The 23,996-nt window shown below is 40.0% G+C and overlaps 1 long non-coding RNA gene across 1 annotated transcript; it reads right to left on the reverse strand.

The window, feature by feature from the left end:
- Positions 1-3,256: 3,256 nt before the first annotated feature.
- On the reverse strand, positions 3,257-5,762 carry LOC123393036. The gene is made up of 2 exons (XR_006607741.1): positions 5,555-5,762; positions 3,257-4,877 (listed from the first exon to the last, which is right to left on the reverse strand). It is a non-coding gene; the product is annotated as an uncharacterized LOC123393036 (long non-coding RNA).
- Between the last annotated feature and the right edge of the window lie 18,234 nt (positions 5,763-23,996).

Raw genomic sequence — 23,996 nt, forward strand, 5'->3', positions numbered from 1 at the left:
TCCAGAGCACACTGAGGACGTTATACCCCAAGGATGTACTTAAGACTGTGGTTAAACAAAAAGCATGTGTGTGTGTGTTAGTGGGGGAGAAGGACTGTGCTCAAGGCTTCAGGTCATCAGGTAAGTCTTCATGGCAGATTTTCCAACATGGCATCAGTCCTGTTCATTCACTCACAGACCATTAAAATTGGAAGGGGACCTAGTGACTGTGTAATGAAATACAGGAGGGATTTTAAAAAAGCCAAAACAAGTGCCAGGTTCTCTTTTCCTTCAATGCTGTGTTCTTTCTTCAAAGAACTGATTACAGAGCTTTTTTAACCCAATATCTGCTAGATTTAAGATGGCAATATTATCTTACCTTCAGTGCAATGCCATTTTCAAATGTTAATGTTGTTGTATTAGTAATTTCATTTTAAGGTCTTAAGGCACTTGATGTTTATAGACTTGAGCCAATGTTATGTTGTTCCAGACATGGCCCATGTCAACATCCCCCCCTCCCTTCCTGTTTTACAGACAGAGGTGATGTCATTGGCAATTGATGGGATAGTTTTATGTGGCACTATGTCATTATCTCTGTTCTGAAATCCATCCAAAATGTAGAACCATAAAGTGAAGAAGAACATAGTAATGGAAGATGTATAATAATATGTACTTCTAAAAGAGTAAAGCAGAATAAGCCAGAGTTGACTACAATAGCAACTCATTCTAACTAAAGCAGCTATGTAATCTGCAAATTGCCAGGCTATTATACCCACACAAATAGTTCAAGCTCAAGAATGATGTGAAAATCTTTTAACAGGATGATATGTGAAAAAATTATGACAAATAGAAATTTGTAAAAATGTAGTGATTGTTGATTTTCAAAAACAGAAAAAAATCTTAGAATGTCATGAAAACCAACAATTTTTTTTTATTTTAAAATTTTTAAAAAACTTTTTTAAAAAAAGATTTTATTTATTTATTTGACAGAAAGAGATCACAAGTAGGCAGAGAGGCGGGCAGAGAATGAGATGGAAGCAGGGTCCCCACTGAGCAGAGAGCCTGATGTGGGACTCGATCTCAGGACCCTGAGATCATGACCTGAGCCGAAGGCAGAGGCTTAACCCACTGAGCCACCCAGGTACCCAAAACCAACAATTCCTAAAAAATAAAAATTAAAAAATTAAAAAACAGACAATTCTGCTACATAATCTTCTGACCTACTATGACTTCATCATATACACCTCCCCAAATGAAGCTTCCTAAATATAACAAGGTAAACATTTGCACAGGAGACTTAACTGTTGCTAATCTACTTTCATAGAATTATCACAAATCTAATTTATGTAATCAAGGAAAAACTTAAGCAGAGATTTATTTGAAGTAATTTACCCGAACTGGTATTCTCATTTACTGCATTTATCCAATCACTAATCAGGAATGTATTACATGCTTTTTAGGTAGCAAGCAATCCACTAGGAGTAAGAATGATGATGATAATGGTGATGATGGTGGTCATAGCCACTTTTGTAGGTACTCACAGCATACCAAAACCCTATACTAAATACTTCAACTCCATTGTCTCATTTAATTTTTCACCTTTTTGGCAGTCGATACTGTTATTATTCCCCATTTCAGAGATGAAGAAACTGAGACACAGAATGCATAAATAACGGTCACACCACTAGAAAGTATAGATCTGGGGTGTGAATTGACTTGTTCTACAGTCCATTCTATATAGATTTGTCTGTATACACATGATAAAAAAGATATAGATGGCATGGTATCTCCATGTTTGGGAAACTAGACAGATACATTTATAACAAAAGAAACATCGTAAGGCATGTATGGGATCATCATGCTGAATGTGAGCATAGAGATTATCTAGCCAAACTGTCATTTTCTAGGAAGGAAACTGAGACTTAGCTAGGACAAAATGGCCAAGGTCCCCCAATGCAGTATAGAAGTACTTTGTCCCTGTGCCACTCTCCAAGTCCAGGTCCTCATCCCCTGTCACCTGAACTATTAAAATAATGTCCGACCACGTTTCTCCGCCTCCAGTTCCATCTTTTTTCCACCCAATTATATTTCTAAAACTCGTGTCTGGTAATGTTGAATGACTTTAACTCTTCGAAATACTTTTCCCTATCTTCTCCCTGAAGGCCCAGCTCTGCCTCATCAAGCACCAATCTACCCTTCTAGCTCTGCTTCCCACCGCCGCTCCGGCTGCTCAGCAATTCTTTCCCACAGTCTGGCTGGTCATGATCCTTTCCTTATGTGTCTGAGCATGCCCTTCCCTTTGTCTAAAATACCCATCTTTTCTAGCCTATAAACCTGTTCATCCTTCCAGAAGCAGCTCAGATATCACTCATTTAAGCATTTCATTCTCCAAATTACTAGTCACTCCCTCCTCTGCATTTCCATAATCCTTCACTTATACTCAATATTAGAGAAAATGACTGGGGCGCCTGGGTGGCTCATTCGTTAAGCATCTGCCTTTTGGCTCAGGTCGTGATCCTGGGGTCCTGGGACTGGGGGCCTGCATCAGGCTCCCTGCTCTGCAGGAAGCCTGCTTCTCCCTCTCCTACTACCCCTGCTTGTGTTATCTTTCTCGCTGTCTCTCCTTCTCTCTCTCTCTCTCTCTCTCTGTGTGTGTGTGTGTCAAATAAATAAATAAAATCTTAGAAGAAGAAGAAGAAGAAGAAGAAGAAGAAGAAGAAGAAAGAACAAAGAGAAAATGACTTGCTCACCTTCTAGCCTAACACCTAATGCCTTTAAAAATGAGTAACATGGATTGAAGGTCAAGGATAAAAGCAGGAAGCCCAGCCAGCAAGCTCTTACAGAAGTCCAGGCAAACAGTGGTTAAAGTGGAGTCACTGGAGATGGAAAAAAACACAGACCGATTCTAATTTTATTTGGGAGATAGGCTCACCAGGTCTTGGAAACATCTTGGATGTGGGCAGTAAAAGAAAGGGAGGTGTTACAGCTTATTTTTAGATTTTATGGTTTGAACCATTGCATGGATGGCATTATGTTTTACTGAGATGAAGAAGATTAAAGTGGGAAATTTAGGAGGGAAAATTAAAAGTTCTATATTTGGACATATTGATATGATATTAAGTCTGGACATTTTAAGCTCTCCTGTGGAAAACTGTTCTTAAAGTAAAAGAGTCACCAGATGACAGTAATAATAGCTAAGAGCCGTTGGGATTGCTCAACATGTCCTGTTGTGCCCAAATTCCGAGACCCCCCCAAAGACGACTACCAGAGTCCAGAGTCAAAGCCAAACAGCAAGGGTCGTTTATTACGAGTTCGAATCCGAACCTCCATGCACTCGTTGCCGGTGATGCTAAGAGGTCCGGAGCTCAGGATCACAACACTTTTTATACACTATTTTTGGGGAGGCAGGGACTTATCACACATCATAGTATCTTGTAGCAAATCGCCACATACTGCAGGAAAATCAAAAAGGAACTCTATAATACGACTGGCGCGCTACAGAGCGGGAAAAGCCGGGGAACAGATTCTTGGTTAGGTCAAAGGGCTGTCGTTCTTCAAACTGCTTGGTTGGCACCGCTAGGGTATGTGTCATCTCAGGATTGGCCGGGGTCTCCCTGTCAAGCCGCAGGGTGCCAGATGGTTATTATCTCTTGCACCCAGAGCTGGGTGGGGGGGTCCAGGAGCAGTCATTTTGTCACGTCCAATTCTGGGTGGGGGTTTCTCTGGTGCCAGATGACTGTTACCTCTCAGCCCAGAGCCGGGTGGGGGTCCGGGAGCAGCCACTCTGCCAGGTTCAATTCTGGGCGGGGGTTGTGTGGTTACAGAGTGCCTATAGAAAGTCTGCTGGTATTTTTCCATCTCCTCATGGGTTAGCAAGCGAAGGTACAGAAGCAGAAATAGCGGTAATGGTTATAATTTAGGCATCTCAGTCCCAGACTTGGTTTACATATTAAGTTATATAGTCTCCGCGATCACCTACAAGGAAGTTACTACAGCGACTTGCATTTTATAGACAACTAAAGCAAAGTATAGAAAGGTCGAGTTACACCCTCAAGATCTCACATTTGTAAGTGGGAGATTCAGGATTTAAATCTAGGAAGTCTGACTTCAGAGCCTGGGCTTTTATTCTCTGCATCAAAAAACAAAAACAGAACAACAACAACAACAAAACAAATGACCCAGTGTCAGGAAATTGTACTTATTTCTGAGTAAGACCAAACAGGAAGCAAACACAACTCTCCACATATTACATGAGAAGATTTATTAAACACCGATTTTAAGAAATGACAGTTTTGTTGCTGAATAGCATTCCTTACCATAGATGCCCTTATAGAAATGACATTATGGTGTAGGACCCAGCAGCAATCAATCAGCAATGACTTCTCCCAGTGGAGTTAACTGGCTCCCCATCTAGCTTTCTTGCCTGGAGGCAATCACCTGCAGACACCCTCTGACATCCATAGTTGTCACTTGAGAAACTATTTACCAACCGTCTGTTATGAGTCAGGGACTGGAGTAACTATGGGACTATGACTCTGACTTCAGAGAGCTTTTGACTGGAGAGGGAGGCAAAAACGAATCAGTCAGTCAATCCACCAATGAAAATAACTGTGATACAGGCAGGAGCACCCAATCCTCTAGACGAAATCAGATTTAAGGGTAAACTTGAAAATGGAGGTAGAATTAAACCAGGAAGCAGCTCAACATTTCTTAGCCTGAGAAGTGAAGCAGCAGGTAGGGCACGGTGGAAATGATGCGGGAGTATTTGTCCCATTGGGCACAGGTAGCAGGTTTGCAAAACTTGCAACACAGCAGATGGGGAAGTGGCCTATGCCTGTTGTGAACGTCCATGCTCCATCCCAGGCCGCCTGCTCTTCTGTCTCCCTGAAGGTCCTCTCCTGGTGATCCAACAGATCAACCACCTAAGTCATTGGCACTTACACACGGGGGACAGTCTGTATCCAAACCTGACTTGAATGATCTCTTTGGCTCCATCCCTGAGTCTATTTGCTCATTAGAGTTCACTGTTTGAGGGGTCCCAGGACACCCCTGATTAAACACTTGCAGAAGAGACCTCGCTCCCTTCCTGCTCCGAGTCGGCTTCCTCTCCTCCCTCCCTGGTGCCATCAGCCACCCCGCTGACTGCTTACGGTGGGACTGGACGCACTGCCCTCGTTTTTTTCCTCACCGGAACCCTTATGCGAAACCTCGATCATGAAACTGTGAAACCCCCCTCTTCACAGCATCTCTCATTACCCGCCTGGCCCTCCCTGGAGCCCGTCGCAGCATCTGCTCAGGCCCTCGTGACCTTATACTTTGATGACTGCAGTATGGTCCTAAGGTCTTGCCGCCTACATCCTCAATCTGTTCTTCATTCAAGTGTCAAAAGAACAGTACAAAAATGCATATCGTGTTACTGCCTTTAAAGCCATCAATGGCCCCTCTGGTTCTCAGGCTAAAGTCCAAACTCCTGTGTATGCCTCCAGTATTTCCTACTTTCCTGCCTTTCAACCCTTCCTCTTGCTAACAGTTCCTCTTCCTGCACTTCACACTCCCGCCGTACCAGACTACTTACAATTCCAATGTGGCTTCAAACCTCCCTGCTTCGGCTCACGCTGCTCTCGGCTTGAAGTGACTGGACTCACCTTTCCAGTCTCAATTCACAGACAGACCTGTCTCTGAAGCGTTTTGGGATCACTGTGCCTCTGCCCCAAATAGAACTGACCTTTTCCTTCTTTCTGTTCCCACTGCTTCCAGGGCAGACCGTTTCCAGCGCGCTTTTGTTCTGGTGATCCCATCAGTCTGGCACGATGCCTCGTCCCATCGCTCTGGCACGATTGTTTCCTCAGCACAAACACAATTCATTGACCAACGCTTACTATCCACCATGAGTAGGGCTGTGGCCAAATGTTGGAGAAGTGGAAAAGGCAAATAAAACAATTTTTGCCTTCATAATTTATTTATGGCCATAAAATAAAACCTTTTAGTCCCAAAGTTCACCCAGGATTTACCTTGAAGCTAATATACTTTTAGCTAGTTTAAGGGACCTGATTTTTAGAAGTCTCTTTTATCCTGTACTAATTTTATTTTTTAAATTTTAGGTCATTTTTTCTTAAAGGATACCCCAAATTGTATGCATTTCAGGTCCCCCACAATATGTATCCATCCCTGGTTCCAGGACTGTGGTCAGAAATTTTTGGAAACAAAGCTTAAAGAATAGTCAATAGTGATTTGGGGAGGGTTGGTGGGTGGTGGAACAGGTTTTCTCTTGGGCTGGTCCTGAGTGTTGAGTGACTCAAAGCCTCCCCGTCAGAGTCCCTTGGAGTGAAGCAGGATGGTGACCGACCTCTGACAGAGTCTTCTACAGTCTCCATCCTCTTCTACCTCCCACCATCCATAAAAGAGGAGTGAATTAGAGAACAAGGGGAAAAAAGAAATATAACAGGGCACCTGGGTGGCTCAGTTGGTTAAGTGTCTGCCTTCTGCTCAGGTCATGATCTCAGGGTCCTAGGATCCAGTACCACATCTGTCTTCCTGCTCAGCGGAGAGTCTACTTCTCCTTCTGCCTCTCTCCCCCACTTGTGTTCTCTCTTTCTCTCTCAAAAACAAATAAATAAAATATTTTAAAAAAAGAAAAAAAATAAATACTTCAAAAATAGGAGAAAACCATGGTTCTGAGCTACTAACAGAAAAGGTATCACTCCAGCTTACTCAGTGTTATCAGGTTTATAAGGATCCTGTGGCGTGACTATCGTTTCAGAATAAAACATGTTTGTTGTGGCTGGGAAGCAAAGGGATGAGGGAAGTTGGAGGCAAGAGGAAAAGAGAGGAAGGACATGTGACAAAGGCGAAGAATGTGACTAATGAGCCCCATTCTTCCTTGTGCCACTTGTGGCTTCCCTGAGCATGGAGAAAGGAATAATGGGCTGGGACCCATCCTACGCATTCCTTCTCCCTACCCCACCCCTCCTTCAGCATTTCCTGCAGAAGCAGGAAAGTCAGGCCCTGGCACAATAGCTCCGTGTGGCAATAGGAAGAGTAAGACGCAGACTGGTAGCTGGGGGTGGGGATCTGAGTCCAGCTGTTGGTCTGGCCTGAGCAGGATTCACACTGCGAGGCCCAAGCACAGAGAGGACTATGGGGCCACCATGGCTCTCATTCTGTAATTCATATTAATGTTTTTAAGTGACACGTAAGTTACCTGTATGCTGAAATTATGCTATTTTTCTAGATTCTGGGATCTTCACATTTTGGACATGCTGAGTACAGCCAGACTTTCTCCTTCCCTGTTTTGTATTGGTTTTGCCTATTCTAACACCATCCTGGGCCTTATTGATGGTGTGACCTTGGGAGAGTCCCTCACCACTCTGGGTCTGATTACTCATCTATGAAGTTGGTATGTCATGTTCCTTTAATTCCTGAGTCCCTTGGAGTTCTCTTTAATCTTTCAAAAAAAAAAAAAAAAGTTAAAATATTTCTGCTCTGGCTTGTGTGTCCTAATGACTTGCACAGAGTAGAGAGTTCTAGTCTGGATGAGAGAGGACATCCTGTGTATGCAGTGATACATCTGATTTTACTCAGTCTTAAAATATTTACGGAATACCTACCATTTAACAGCTGTTGAGTGTACAGTGATGAGCAAAGCAGATAGACTCCTTACCTTGTCCAGTTTACTTCCGTGGTGGTGGGGCCTGGGATCAGCCCACATGTTTGGTTTCTAGAACCTCCCCTCTCAATCACAATCTAGCATGCTGGTGAGGAGCATGGCTCTGCAGTCACACAGCTCAGGTTCAAATCTCAGTTCTGTTGCTTCCTTGCTTGGGGACCTTGAGCAAGTTTCCCAAGTTCTCTGTCCTATGATTTCCTGTCTTCAAAACCAGGCTCACAATAGCAAGGCCTTATGCCCATAGGGTCTCCCGACATGCCTGGGTTATTGGTGTGACTCTTGTGACGGGCTCGTGCACCTGCTCAGGAGCAGAGATGGTGGGCTCAGAGAAACTGCTGCAAGCTGGCTCCACAGCTCAGGCCTAGACTTTGGCCCAAGAGGGAAGGAAGATTCTCTCTCCGGTTTGTGTCTTACTCTGGCATGTGGGTTAAGCCATACTACCCTAATGCCATTCTGAGTTTTTTTAAGAGAAAGCAGCCTTTTTAGTTTTTACTCAGGGCCCATTCTGTCTTCCCCACCCTCTCCTCTCTGGTTGAAAAAGTATCCTTAGGGGCTTAAATTAAGAGATCGTACGCAAATGTAACCCAAATTTCCTCTGTTCCCTGGTCTTTCTCTTTGAGTTCCCCAACCTCCTCCTCCACCCCAAAAATTAATGAATCCACTCTCCCCCAAAATACTGTTGAGAACTGTGGAATTTATACAAGATTTTATGGGGGAAAAAAGGAGGAGGGAAGGAGTAGCACATACTCTACAGCTGACTGCTTGAAAATTCCTAGTTGACATTTTTCCATTTCTCTTCTCCAGATTTCCCTTTTCTGACCAGGTTACTAGCAAAAGTTCCCCTCCCGGCAGCGCCCAGCCTCACTGTACCTCTCTTCCATTACCAGTACCCTTCCTCCCTGGAAGATGGTGGGCGTTACAAACACCAAAAAAGATTCCTATTACGCAAGTCACAGATGCGACTTCATATTCAAAACACCCACTGGCCCATTACGACCAAAGCTTTGTCACTGGGTGCCCTTTGTCTACCATCTGCTTTTATGTAGCGAAAGGGAAGAAGGACCAGCCCTTCAGAATCAAGCCTGCACCAACAGGCCCCTCAGCCTCTCATGAAATAGCCTCCAGACAGGCCAGCTCTCCTTCCGCCCGAGATGACTAGCGGGGACAAAGCTTTAACCATCGCTGAAACAAAAATGCTGGTCTATTTTCTTCCCATCTTAACCCTCCAAAGCAACTTTGCTGTTGACAACTCAAGGTTTTGCCAAGTGCATTTAAGTTTCATCACGGTCCTTCAGGTTTCAAACTGTTGCGATCCTTCTTTCCCGCCTCCCACACTCCACAAAACCCTCTGCTTCCCGCCTGTTTTCTTTAGCACCACCACATGACTTCACCTGTCACTCAACATAGTCCATTGACGGCTCCTATTTTGGATGTCCTCTAGGAGAACGTAAGTTCTGTGAGAACTGGGGTTGGGGCTGCTGCCTCCCTAACCCCCCACACAGTTCTTGACCCAGTTAGGAGCTCAGTATCTATTCGTTGAATTAAGGAATGAATGATCAACAAAGGTTTTAGTATTGACTCTCCTCATTATAAAGTCATAGATGTCATGGACTTCGTGGCCAGTCTCAGGTGTCAGAAAACTGGAATGCCAGATCTGTTAGGGCTAAGGATCCACTCACTGTGCTTTTATAAAGTTCATCCAAGTCACGGTTAACTTCAGAATTCTCTTCTTCCCAGTGACTCTGCCAGGGAGCCATAGAAGATGCCACTGTGAATTTATTCCATTCTTTCTCTTGTCCTTCATAACCATAAAGCAACCCCCACCCCCAACGTATAAGCTCTGGAGGCAAATGGACATGGGTGTGAAACTCACTTTCACCACTCACTGGCTTTATAATCTTGAAAAATTAATGTCTTTCAGTTTCATTTTTCTTATTATAAGATGAGGATATCTATATCTACATCATAAGACTGTCAGAGAATTAAGTGGTACAACTAAACCCTCCTGGTTCATAGCAGAGCTTTGGTAAATAGGAAACCTGTTAAACTTCCCTACTCACCCCTTTCCCATAAGTCACATTATTACTCTACCCCAGAAGTTCAAAAGCCTCAAAATGCTCACGACTGGATTTTTCTGTACCTTTTGCTATTTGCAATTTATGATTCTCTGCTGCCCCATCCTTCCCGCCAACATTACCCATGCCCAGAGCTGCTATTAAGAATTTTTTTTAAATCTTAGCATTTCATTGTGATATATTTAGGTATATCAACCTCCATTTCTCTCATCCTCTCCTTTTTCCCTTCCTTCTCATTCACTCACTGAACTGACAATATCTTCAGGTCTAGCGTATTAATTCTCTTGTGAACTGTGTCTAACCCATTTAATTTTTCACTTCACTCATATGTTTTATTTTTGTAGGCTCTGGTTGATTAGATTCTGTTTTAATTCAATGAGTGCTTGCTTTTTACTTCTAATTTAAAAACTCTTCTTTTTTATGCCTTAAAATCTATAATTCATACTTCTTATAAGATATGTGTCTATTAACTGCAAAATATTCGCAGACATCTCTGCCTCTTGATTGTCAGCTCTCACTCCTGGTATTTTGTTTCCTTACGTGTTTTGTTGTTTTTTAATGAGAAGCTCCTATCCCTTGGGCCTTTATCAGTGGGTACTCTTTAAGGTGTGTCTGAAAGAAACTCCCACCTGTTTCTGCCAAGTGCCTTAGCACTACTAGTCTTGGATCACTTGAAACTAACTTGACTTAAGATGTTTCAGGCCACCACTGGTAGTGGGAGTTCTGTCTTCAAACATATGAAAAAACATATAAAGGTTAGTTTATGGTTAGAAATTCTCGGGAGACTTTTTTTTTTAAATTCAGCTTATCGTCAAGGTTTAATACAGGTACTTTTTCTTGAAATACCTAGGGAGGGGCAGCGTGCATGGTACATGCAAGTTTATTTCTGGTTCGCCCTTTTAATTAGAGTACAATCCTTTGGTGTTCCAGTTTTATGGAGTGGGGGGGTGCCTCTTACTAAGCTTCCCAGGTTAGGCAAGCCCTCAGCTTCCTTTCCTATCCCCATAAAACTGCAAAGAATCAAAAATTAACCCTGAGGTTCATCCAGGTCAGGAAAAGCCCTCAAATGATGTCCTTTGCTCACCTCTCTGGATTCATTCCCACCTTCATTTAATTCACAGCCCGAGTATTCCAGCTTGTGAATACAATCAAGGCTTTTTGTCAACTGACGTTGTGAGTCGTTTTTAGCAACAGGCTCAGTCTGGGCACCCAAAACACCAGGTTGTCCTTCACAGCTTGTGCAGTCTAATAATGAATCAGGTCACCTGATGATCCTGCTTGGTGATTAGCCTAATACAGCATCACAGTGTTTAAATCTTTATGGTAAGACTTACATTTCAATGAATCAGGTGTGTTGTCTTTTTCTACTCTTTTTGCCTGAAGCAACAAAACATGGTTGTAGAAGAAACCGTGTTGAAGAAGATATAGTTAACAAAGAGCCTGGATTTTGGAGCCCTTAAAGGAGTCCAAGCCAGGGCTTAGACTGTTTTCATTGCCTTGCCCTGTTTAAGATTCCAGAGGGTTGGCCTTCACATTAGCAAAGTTGATTGTTTACAAATGTTTGAACATTTTCTCACTGATCCCATGATCGGGTGTGCCTTTGGAAGAACAAAAGACGAAAATGCTAAATAAATTAAAATTTACCCTCATTTTGAAGGAAATATTGAAAATAGGTAATAAAAAATGGAAGTAGGAATATATACCCGGATTCCAGTTTGTGAATTTTTTTTTTCCCCCCACAACACAAAGCCTTTCCAGAGGCCCTAAAATAGAGGGTGAGACTACTAATCTGGGAGGGGGGAGAGGATCAACTAACTCAACCCTCTTCCATTACTGATGAGGAAACCAAATCCCAGAGCAGTTATGTGACCTGTTGAACATCACACAATAGAAACTATTTCAGGACTGGGTCTCCTGATTCCTAGGAACTGATTCAACTCTACCATGCTGTCATATACTATGTAGTTTCTGTTTTACCAGAAAATGAGAAACATGCACAATAAACTTGGTAGATTTTATAGATTTCGTTTATTTTGCACACCTCCTAACAGAGATTTGTGAAAAACAAAAACAATCTACTGGAACTCAAATACTCAATGAAAAACAACAGCTTAAAAAACCTTTCCACTGCATCGGATAGGCTAATCTTTTTATTTTCCAGGTTGTCCTTGCTAGTTCAGTATGTAGAAAACTAGCATACGTCAACTTTACTTGGAGATGCCATCATTATTAAAGATAAAACTCTTATTATTTACATATGTTACATTTTGAAATAAACAGAAATTCATTTACATATTTAGAAATAAGTATTTTAAGTATCTTTCATGAGGCTTCTCTGGCATTATCACAATTTATAAGACATATAAATTATAGCCAAGAAACTAGAGCTACAGGTGAGATTGAATGTGAACTGGAGACCTACCCAGAGTAAATCTCAAAACTCAATTAACTAAATGAGGTCAGAGGTTGACACAGAGACAAGGATCATCACTACTCATAATAAGACAGCAGCAAATCACCTTGACTGACATACCATGAAAGTCTCTTGGGCATTAGAACCCCATCACAGCAATGATCACATCAGGACAGCTCTGATGCATCAGATTTGATGCATCTACTCATAACACATGAATGATTGCATATTGAGAGTCACATTTTTACTTTTCTAAGATATTATGCAATTGTGAATTTCTCTCTAAGGGAACAATAATAACATACACTTGACATTATTTTTGGACACATTAGCATTTTAACTTCCTATTTCAAAAACACAATCCAAGATTCTAATAGATAACTCAGGCTCTTTGCTGCCAGTACATTCCAGTCTCCACAGGTTCACAGAATTTTTAGTCACCTAAGAGAAATCAGATCCAGCAGAGATTTTTGTTTGTTTTCTTTTGTTTTAAGAATAGACACAGAAAGTTCATTTATTTAGTATGGGTTTTATTCCACATCTGCAAGAAATCAAAGTTAGTATGGAAAGTATCTCTGGCATGGATAAGTTGTGAAATCAAAAGAATTGCATGTATCGGGAGTGTTTACTTTTTGGATAAAGCCTCATGAACAAAAACCTAAGACAGGGTAAGCATAATACAAATTAATAGTAACAAGTAAAATGCTCAGTCAACAAAATATAAAAGGGGGTTACTCTACAGAAATTGAACTCCATAGGATATGAAATAAAAGAATGGTAAAGAATGTCAACATTATTAGCAAACATTACCAAGAGTATTGAGCAGTATACTAGGTAACTATTTGTGAAAAATAACTAATAAAAGAAATACTGCTTCTTGCTGACAGAGTTTCTCCTCCAAAATGAACACAATGATACAGATGCTAGGAAAGAAACAGTGGACACATTTTTGGTAGTATTGCCAAAGAAAAATTCCTTTAAGCTAACCTTTATTTCCAAAATTTTTTGAGCTTTTTTTTAGGACTTTTCCTCCAAATGGAAATTTGTTGAATATGAAGAAAAAGGTTAATGGAAGAAACAAATCAGAGGACTGAGTTTACAGAAAATGGAGGAAGGATAATAAAAAACAGAAGACTGAATCAGAGAGGGTGAAGGATAAGATGGAACCAGAGAGGATCCATCTATTCATTCTCTCTTCCACAAATATTTATTGAGACTCTTGTTATGTGCCAGCCATTCTTCTAGGCACGGGGGTTAAGACAGGGAACAGAACAAAATACTTTCTTTTGTGGGATTTATATTCCCACAACCACAGAGGTTGGCCAACATCTTCTATAAAGTTCCAGATAACACATATTTTAGGCTTTGTGGGCCTCATAGTCTCTGTCACAGCTACTCAACTCATATGTGGGAAAGCTGTCATCGAAAGACATACAAGTGGCCATGTTTGTGTTCCAAAAAATCTTTATTTATTCAAACAGATGGCAGACTGATTTGGCCCACAGGCCATAGTTCGCCAACCTCTGTTCTAAGTGGAGGAAACAGATAAATGTAGAATATCATCTCAGGTCATTATAAATGGCTTGAAGAAAAGTAGAACAGGCCAAGGGGATAGAAGATAATGATGAGGAGGAGCTGCTATTCTAGATGGTTAGAAAAAGTCTTTTTCATGACAACAAAGCAGAAAACCTGAATGAAGCAAAGCTGTTGGACAGGATGGGATCCAGGGCTCCAGTGGAGGGCTTGACACTAAACAGGAGTGTGGACAAAGAATCTCTTATAATAGGAAAGAAGGCAAAATTTAACATTGCAGAAGCAGTAAGTTGACATATATGGTTGGGGGAATACTGGTGTTTTTTCTGATCACTGATGGAAGTTGGTAAGTAGGGTCACACTTAGCACACTTACCACCTCTTATTTTTGTTCGCTACCTGCTGAAGACAGTAAGTTCAGTAACTATAGAGAGTAAATAAGAAATTTACAGAAGGACATTTTATAGCATTTTTAAAGGAGCAGAGGAATGACTAGTGGATGGTGCAACAGCTTTGAGAAATGCCATGTGACCTGGATGCAGGAGTCAGAGGGAATATGTATGCTGGTGTGAGGTGAGCGTTGTCACCCAAAGAAGGTAAGAAGTGACCAAATGAGTTTTAGAAACATTCTTAGAAGTTTAAATTTTATTTCATCAGCAATATTGTCACTCCATGGAGACCCTGCAGTGTTCTGTGAAAGGGGAAGTAAAAGGTGATATTTCAGGAAAGTGAAACTATCAATGCCTGCTGTCCTAAGAGAAACCAACAAAGAGGCCTGCCCTTCCAGCTCCATTGGTGCCCTCTCTGGCTTGCCCCATTTCAAACTATAAGCCAACAAAGCAAATTTTATGCAATTAAAGCTCATGAGAAAAATTACGATAAAGACAACAGCTATACAGGGAATAATATGATAATAGAGAATTGGGAACAGACAGAGAAAAATCAACTGGATGATTAAGAATAATCAGTACACACACAGAATTAATATCTATAATTTCACGATAAATGAATTCTAGAAATCACTCATGCCCAGACAACAGTGATACTTATGTGAGTCAGCGCTAACAGTGCCCTTCCTGAAACATTACATCATAGCAGGTAGATATCCTGGGGGAGAAAACTATGTTTCTAAATAAGAGAACAATGGGTCATGATGCCTCATTCCTTATGCTTACTTATAGCTTGATTCAAGACTGCCTGAAGTTTAAAACCTTTGTTCTTCAGGAGCAATCTACTCTTCAGGCAAAGTTTGTCCAAAGAAATTAGCAACTGACAATGAACCTTCACTTTTAGATTTGACATCTCATAATAAAACCAAGAGGTTTACATGCCAACCATATGAAATAAACCCTCATTCAAGGTGATGTCACTTCAGAGAGCAGCAGTGGTGGTCAGAACAAGCCTATTTGCCCTGCATGAAAAGCCCATGGGTTTGAAGGTGGCACATTGGCAAAAAGGCAGATAAGTATCTAACACTTATAACCAGGAAGTTTCTTATTCTCTTTTGGCTGACTCTGTTGAAATCTTGAGTAAGTCACTTAAGTTCCAAACACTCAACTTCCTTCTATCTAGAAACAATGATCTGATACAAAGAAATCCTAAAAATATGAGACAAAACAATTTCTCACTTATAATTACCAGCAGCTAATAGTAGTAGGTGACTATTACTAAGGAAGAAAAAAAAAAGAAACTATCCATAAGGCAAAAGTAATTCACTCATTATCAGAATATCTCTACCACCACATTACAAATATGTCCTCTAGAAACATTCTTTTTGAGCTATTCTAACACAGGCACTGTAATAGTTAATTCAAGAGATGCGGTTCAATGATGTCCACAAAAACAGGTTTTCAAACTGTGGCTCTTTATCTAGGTGGGAGTAGCTGTGCCAGGGTCTGTTTTTGAATTACTACAGTGTATTCATGAATTTAAATCCTAGTTAATTAAAGAACTCTCACAAAATAAAACCAGCATACGTTCAGAGCTCTAGTTCGGGAAGAATGCCCTCACTAAGATGCAAATTAGTGATGAGGAAGAATTAGGGCTCCAAGCAGATCTCCTTTCCACAATATTTTAGAATGTAAATTTTAAAATTTGTTTTATTGTTATTTTTAATAAGCCCCCAAAAAGGAAAGAGTGTAACGTAAGGGTTAAGTATGTAGTCTTGCTGTAGGTGAGGGAAGGCTACTTAATTGCGTAGTCCCACTTCTCATTTGCAAAATGGGGGTAGTTATGCGTAATCCATGCATATTGCTGTGAAGTTTCAACAAGTAAAATACATATAAAAATTACATATATAGCAATTAATGCAAATATCTTTTTTTAATATATCTGATGTATAATTCAACTTGGTTTTTGTAAGTGAGGAAAACGTGGAGCCACGTAATGTAGTAGTTGAGAGTAATTTTATTGTTGACTTTTCAGCTACTCAGAGCCTTTAACAAATTATTTAGGAAGACGTGATTTCCTAAATTCTTCAAAATCATCTACCAAATTTAAAGTAGGTATCACACTTAGTAATTTTTCCTCTCTACTCCAAATTCTATAACTTACCTCTATGTATTATTTCAGATCCCCCAAATATTAAAATTTCCAGTTATTCTGGAGAGGTTATTTGTGCATCAGACATCAAAATGTTGGTCATTGCTCTGGCAGATCATATCTTGGAATGTAAGAATGTAGCAAAGCAGGACTGCTATAGGAAAAATGGGTATTAAAAAAATAGAAACACTAATCTTTACCTTCTTTAACCTCAGAGTCTAAACAATCAAGCCTTGTAATTACGTGGCACATTATACTTTGTCCAGTAAGAATGTAACAACAAACGGCACTTGTAACAAACAGTTTTCTGGGAGCCAATGGCAGGCCTCCCTGACCATCTCATTTCCTCCGCCAGGACTTGAGACATCAGGTGACTTGACAATGAAAAAGAAATCACATCCATATTCATGGTAAGTCCATAAACCAGGATGACGAGTAACTTGGAAACAAGCAAGGGTCTGCCTCCCTTTTATTGTTATCTCCTCTGGCTTCTATTGCCTTTTATTACCTCTACTGATGGCAGTAGAAGCCGTGAGCGTGGTAAGGAGAAAAGAGAGACAGCTAAAACTGACTTGGCACTGAGTCCTGTCACACAGCATTGCAGGTCAGTGAGAACACGAGCAGAATTTGACTTGACCTTCTATAACTCTCCACTGTAATATTTTTTTTTCCTCCGCTGTAATCTTGGTCACTCTCTTAATTAAATTATGGATCGCAGGTTGGTTTTGTCTTTCATATTCTTCATTGAATATTTCTGTTGACTCAATATTTATCGTTGTTACTGTAGTCATCGCTATCATGCCAATTAGTTCCATGAAAATGGCCCTATCCAAATGGTCAAGGACAACTAAGCAGAGCCATTCTCTTGTCATAAATTATATATCCTATGAATATATTAATTTATGACTATCGAGAACATGATGTGATCCTTTTACATGAATTTCTTCACTGCTAACTTGAATTAAATTTAAAAAGACTTATTGATCATGGAGAGTTATTATAAAAGATATAAGAACTATGAGGCTTGAAAAAATCATTTAATTGAGTATCCTACTTCTATGCCAAAAAATCTTATAATTTGTTAATGATAAATTCTATATTAATTACATATATAATGCATGCATTATATGTATATAAATGCACATGGCTTTTTAGTGTAAATCTATATTTATGTTATTTGATAATAAGAATCTGGGTCAAGGATTCCATGACATCCAAATAGCCAAGATTTTCCATAAAACAAGTGAAAGGGAGGAGCGCCTGGGTGGTTCAGATGGTTAAGCAGCTGTCTTGGCTCAGGTCCAATCCCAGGGTCTTGGGATCTCGCCCCACGTCAGACTCCCTGCTCAGTGTGGAGTCTGCTCCTCTTTCTCCCTCTGCCACTCCCTCCCTGCTCATTCTCTCTGTCTCTTAAATAAATAAATGAAATCTTTATTTAAGAAAAAAAGCAAGTGGAATGGATTAGAAAAAGATTTCAAATGATGTTGGCATATGCAATGGTAACATACATAATGAATTCAGAAGAGTGAAGAACTACTTCATGTCATTCAGGAAGAAAGGCCATCTTATTCTAGTGAATATGGTGAGCAAAAGCTATAGTTATACCAAATTATCTGGCTATAGTTCTAAAACTAATTCTTCTGGGAGACCATCACCATCCACATTGGATTTTTAAAAATCCCCTCACATTTCACTTTTTTGGCTTTTATTATTGAAACAGGGAAAATGGGATTAGAGACCTAATAGCAAAGAATTCCAGGCAGTTTTAAATGTACAAAATCTGAACAACATCCTTCAGCCCAGAACTTAGCTTCTCCTGCGTCACCCTGGCTATTTAGCTTTTCTTACCAGAAATACCACTCTGGAATGTTCAGGAAGCATAAATCATAAGAGCCAAGAGAGAAAGTCAGAAACTTGCACCTGGCACAACGTACCTATCTAGTCTTGTCAATATAAATGAATGTCAAATCCAGAAGAACCTGAAAACCCCAGAACAAAGGCATGATAGATATTATAGTTTGGTGGAAATAGCGTGGAGATGGCTGTAAAAAAACCCATTACGATTCTGGTTCTGCCTCTTCATAGTTGTGTGAGTCAGGACCCTTGTGGGAAGTTGCAAAAACCCAACTAGAACTAGCTTAGTCAAAGGAAAAGGAGGTATTTATTGGCTCAGGAAACCAGACAGGCAGCAGGTTAAAAACAGTTGTCATGAGGGAGAACTGGATCAGGCACATGAGTCCTGCCAGGTCAGCTTCCTTCTCTTGGACCAGCACTCTCGATGTGCCTACGATGACAACTTCCAGCGGCTTCTTCTAGCTCCCTTAGGAACAGCTGCCCAGCCAGAGAAGAGGTTCTCTCTCCACATCACCTCCCTCATTTTCCTCCATCCCTCTCTTCATCCAGGTTTAAAAAAAAAAAAAAAAATGTGAGGAAAAATTCTAATTGCCTAGGCTCCCTTCATGTATTCATGAACTGGGACAGGAGGGTTATTATTAGAGTAGTTTAGGTCAAGTGACTACTCCAAGGTCAGTTAGTGTTGCCCAGGGGACTGAGGTCACAAGATGAAGCAGCTCCCAGACAGAACACACATCAGAGGTGAGGGTCGAGAAGCAGTTTTCCATAAGAAAGTAGCTAGCACAGACACCAATTCTGCGAGTGAGGCAGCCCCAGTGGCTTGACTACCCCAGTAACTCCTGGGTCTTAGGTCAAGCTCTTTAACATCCTTATTTTCTCAAAGTATAGAGTGGGAAAATTATAATACTTTACTCACAGAATTGTTGTGTGGAATTATTATTTTTTTTAAATTTTTATTTATTTATTTGATAGAGAGATCACAAGTAGGTAGAAAGGCAGGCAGAGAGAAAGGGGGGAAAGCAGCCTTCCTGCTGAGCAGGGAGCCTGATGCAGGGCTCAATCCCAGGACTCTGAGATCATGACCCAAGCTGAAGGCAGAGGCTTAACTCACTGAGCACTCAGGTGCCCCTGTTGTGTGGAATTGTTAAATTAATATATGATAAAGTATCTTGAAAAACATAAAACAACTTAGAAATACATTTTGTTTTTTTCCTCAGAACTAGTAGATTTCTGGAATCTGGTACAAATGAACAAAGGACTGTCTTTTCCTCAGCCCCATTTTTTGCATCAGATTCTTGGGAAATAGCTGAATAACTATCAGGTTATTTGTAGCATGTACACTGCATCTAATGTAAAAAAGGCACATTAGCCAGAATTAGGTCCAGTAATTTAAAACGTAAGCCTGAAGGAGGAAAACTTTATTTTATTCCATCAGAAAAATACAGCTGGTTTTGTTCTATAACCTAATACCTAAATTATGGATTAGTACAAAGAAATGTGTTCTCTGGTAAATATAGCTGAATATGTATCTTGAATAAGAAGATAAACTTTCTGAGAACTCCTTGCTCAGAGCATTCTGAACCCCCCCTTTTTTTTGGTACTGATTAATATCACATGAGAGACAATACAAATTTCTTGCTACCTAAAAGGAAACCGAGGTAGCAATATTTAACAATTCTCCAACAACGGTTAGTAACATTACTCAAGTGATGACCCCAAACTTATATTCCTTGTCTTCCTCCCCAGATTTCAGGACTTTCACCTATCTTCAATCCACTGTCTTTGATTTTTGACTTTGGAATGTATACATACGGTACTTGGTTAAGTACATAAGGTAAGGATTGAAATGAGCATGAGGCTTCCTTGGACTAGAAGCTTCTGTTGTATTTTCCTGGCAACAACTTTTCTCTGGTGGGGAAGGTAAAGGAATTTAGGGAAAGGGGTGAATTTCTCCATGTCAGTTCTGCTTGAACCCACGTAGACCCATTCTTACAAAAAATGATTCTGCCTCATCTTTGACATGTTAGACAAAGCTCACTCCCTCTGGGAACAGGTCTCTGAGCTCTCAAGACTGAGTTAGATGACCCTCCTTTGGGTCCTAGAGAACACTGTGCTTGTTTCTTGTATCATGTATATCTTTCGGTCTCAAAACACCAACAAATATGAATCAAACCAGCTTATACAAGAAAAGACCATTTTCTTCCACAATGTATATATCTTCAGTGCCTAGTAAAGTATGTGGCTTTTATTCATTCAAATATTGAATTGTGGATTAAGCATCCACAACATGCTAGGCTTTATTTTAGGAATTGTGGAGCTAATGTTTGAAACATTAACGAGTCCCATCTGCAGCTGGGACTAAGAATCGATCTTGCACCATAATCCTGTTCCCATCAAGATACAATTGTTTCCCTTAATTATCATTGTTTTTGTCCAGCCATTTTAACTGTGCTTCTCTTTAGTTTTCTACTGGTTTCTGAAGTCCCATGCTGCGACTAGAACTCTCCACTCAGCAAGAAATGCGCCCTGGTTATTTACCACACAAACTTTATGAGCTCTCTGAATCATGATGCACCTGTCCTTTTAACTTCAAACAAAGCCACTGCCCATTCTCTACAGTGGCTATTTCAACTTTTATTTCTTAAAGGTCTTCAGCTACTGCTGCTCTCTCTCTCTCCCAACAGATGATCTCACCTCTTATCTCAGAAGACATTTGATACAAACATCTGGAAATTTATATCTCCACATCTTTAAAATTCCCTTCAACCATTGTTTCCTTCTTTCCTGCTTTCATTAGGGGAAAACCTCCCTTCTCCTGGGAAAAACAAAACAAAAAACAAACAAACAAACAAACAAAAAACCCAAGCTCCTCATGCTAAGGTCTGGTTCTCATTGTTGTCTTATGTCTCTTTGACTTTGAAGCAAAACTTTTATTTGAATGTGTAAGTTCCCTTATAAATCAGACCTATTAACTCTTCCATACAGAGCCTAAAAATCCTTTACTGTACCTGAAAAGGTAGCAAAGCAATGCACTCAGTAAGGTTTTCAATAAACTAGGTTTTCTTTTGTTTTTTTACCCTCACCATTCTTGGCATTTTGGATGGGATAGCTTGGGTGGAGGTGTCCTGTGGATTACAGGATCATCAGCCAAATCTGGCCTCTATTCACTAAATGCCAGTAGCACCCCATGTCCTGACAATTAAATATCTCCAGACATTGTCAAATGTTCCCTGGGGAGGCAAAATTACCCATTGAAAACTAGTATTATATACAATCAGGAAAAAAAAAATGTAGGATTTGAAAGCAAGATCAAGAGTTTCATGTTTCTGGGTTCAGATTCAGTCTGAATTGTTTCAGTTTGAACACCATTAACCACACAGATTTCAGGGTCATTGTAGAGCTGACCCTTGAGCAACACAGGTTTGGACTGTGCACATCCACTTATAGGCAGATTTTTTACAGTGCAGTGGTATAATGTATTTTCTTTTCCTCGTGATTTTCCTGATAACTTTATTTTCTCTAGCTGACTTTATTATAAGAATACAGCATACAATGCATATAAGATACAAAATATGTATTGACTGTTTATGTTATTGGTAAGGCTTCTGGTCAACAGTAAGCTATTAACAATTAAGTTCTGAGGAAGTCAAAAATTATACAGGGATTTTTGACAGCATGGGGTTTGGTGCCCCTAACTCCCATGATATTCAAAGGTCAACTGTATTGTGAAATTGTGGTAAAGAATTAAATAATTCAAATTTCAGCTAGGGTTCCAAGATAAAGTTATGAATCACAATGAAATAACAGATCAAGAGCAGAAAGATTTTAAAAAATAATAAAAGTAGAAATATCTTCATTTTGAAAGATATATAATAAAGAAGAATTTTATCTTCTGTTTGTTCTTTCTGTAGGAAGCTTTGTTGAATGAAAAGGAAAACTGCAAAAATCTATGAAGTGACTCAGTATTCACAAAATCCTCCTTGAGAATGTCTATAAATATCTCTCCAAAGAAGCCTTTCTGAATTACACAGTTACAATAAAAACTTCCTCTTCTGATTTGTAGAAAATAAGACACAGATTAAGAAGATAAGAACTCTTCCAAACAGTATAATGAAACAGTTCACATTTATTGTAATTTACAATGTTTCATTACTTAGTTGCCCTGTGTAATTCTCATACATATATTGTTACTTGCATCAACAGATTAGATACATTCATAGTCACTTCTATTAAAAATCTGGTCAAGGGTCATTGAATATACATAGGAAATAATACCCTATACTATTTTTTTTTCATGAGAAAATTCAATTTTCCATTTATTATTTCAATTCATTTTCTTTTTTCAGAAAGGGAAACTTGACAGGAACAGAGTATGTTGTGATTAAGTTTAAGGGCTAGAGGCAAACTGTGGGGGCTTGGATGCCAGGCTCCCTTACTCACTAATGTGTGATATTAGGATAATCACTTATCTTCTCTGTGTCTGCACCATAGAATTCAATGTAATAATGCATGTGGGGAGTACAGTGCTAGTATGTCCATAGCTATCATAGCTATCATTGTCACCATGAGTAACTATCCCTGTTCCATAGCCACAGCATGAAGGCTAACCAACGTGCCAGTCAAGAACAGGGCTTACAGGACCTTACAAGAACAGGACCAGGACAAACCTTGTGCCAAAAGTGACCATCAACTAATGATGACTTTTCTTCCTAATGTACATCTGGATTCACTGGTATCTGCTTCTGGTATGATTCTAAAAATCTCTCAGGAGCTTGCTGCTGGCTGACTATTAACCCGATCATCAAGAAAGGAATTATCTAGGATTTAGCACATTCTTCAAATTACAAAATCTAATTTTCTTTCTTAAAGAGGTAAGATATAAAAACATATCTTGGGACGCCTGGGTGGCTCAGTTGGTTAAGCAGCTGCCTTCGGCTCAGGTCATGATCCCAGCGTCCTGGGATCGAGTCCCACATCAGGCTCCTTGCTCAGCAGGGAGCCTGCTTCTCCCTCTGCCTCTGCCTGCCAGTCTGTCTGCCTGTGCTCGCTCTCTCCCCCTCTCTCTCTCTGATAAATAAATGAAATCTTTAAAAAAAAAACATATCTTATGCATTGCAAAAAAAAAAAAATAAAAGCAGAGAAAATATATGGAAATAGTGATTTCATTGATTTATTTTACAATTGTTAAATGTCTACAATGTACAAGGAATAATTTTGCTGGGTGTTACAGAACAATACAAGATGAATATAATATGATTGCTATTATCAAGCAGTAGAGACAAATATAAAACATATATATTAGATAGCAGATTACATATCAGAAGCATGAGTTAAATGCTGTAAGAACATAGAGGAGAAAGAGAAAATTAAATATAATATAAGAAAATGGAAAATTTCCTTGGCTTCTAGGAAGACATATATAAGACTATCTATAGAAGGGCAGGGACAAGGAAGGGTGGATTTTCCATTACCAGCAGCTGTACTATCTCATCTTCCCCACCTGTTAACAACCACAGTTTTGGTACGGGAGATAGAGTCAAGAGAAAAAAATAGCCATCAGAATAAGAAAGATTGCATGCTGAGAAGTATATGCGAAAAAGAGGATTTTCCCATTCATGATACAAAGTGAGGGAATCTATGGGGTGATTATATACATGGACACTAGAGTGCCAACTTAAAAATCCACTGTCACAAGGCAAGTGGGTGGCTCATGGGTTAAGCGTTCGACTCTTGATTTCGGCTCAGGTCATGACCTCAGGGTGGTGAGACGGAACCCCTTGTTGGGCTCAGCTTGTTCCTCTCCCACCCCTGTCATGCGCCAGACCAGCCTGTGTGCACATGTGCTCTCTCTCATGTAAATAAATAAATAAATAAAATCTTAAAAAGAAAAAAAAAGCCACTATTACCTTTTATTTCCATGTGCTGCAATGCCTAGC

The sequence above is a fragment of the Mustela putorius genome, unplaced genomic scaffold, assembly GCF_011764305.1.
Source record: "Mustela putorius furo isolate JIRA1106 unplaced genomic scaffold, ASM1176430v1.1 tig00000721_pilon_pilon_pilon, whole genome shotgun sequence".
Classification (NCBI taxonomy): domain Eukaryota; kingdom Metazoa; phylum Chordata; class Mammalia; order Carnivora; family Mustelidae; genus Mustela; species Mustela putorius.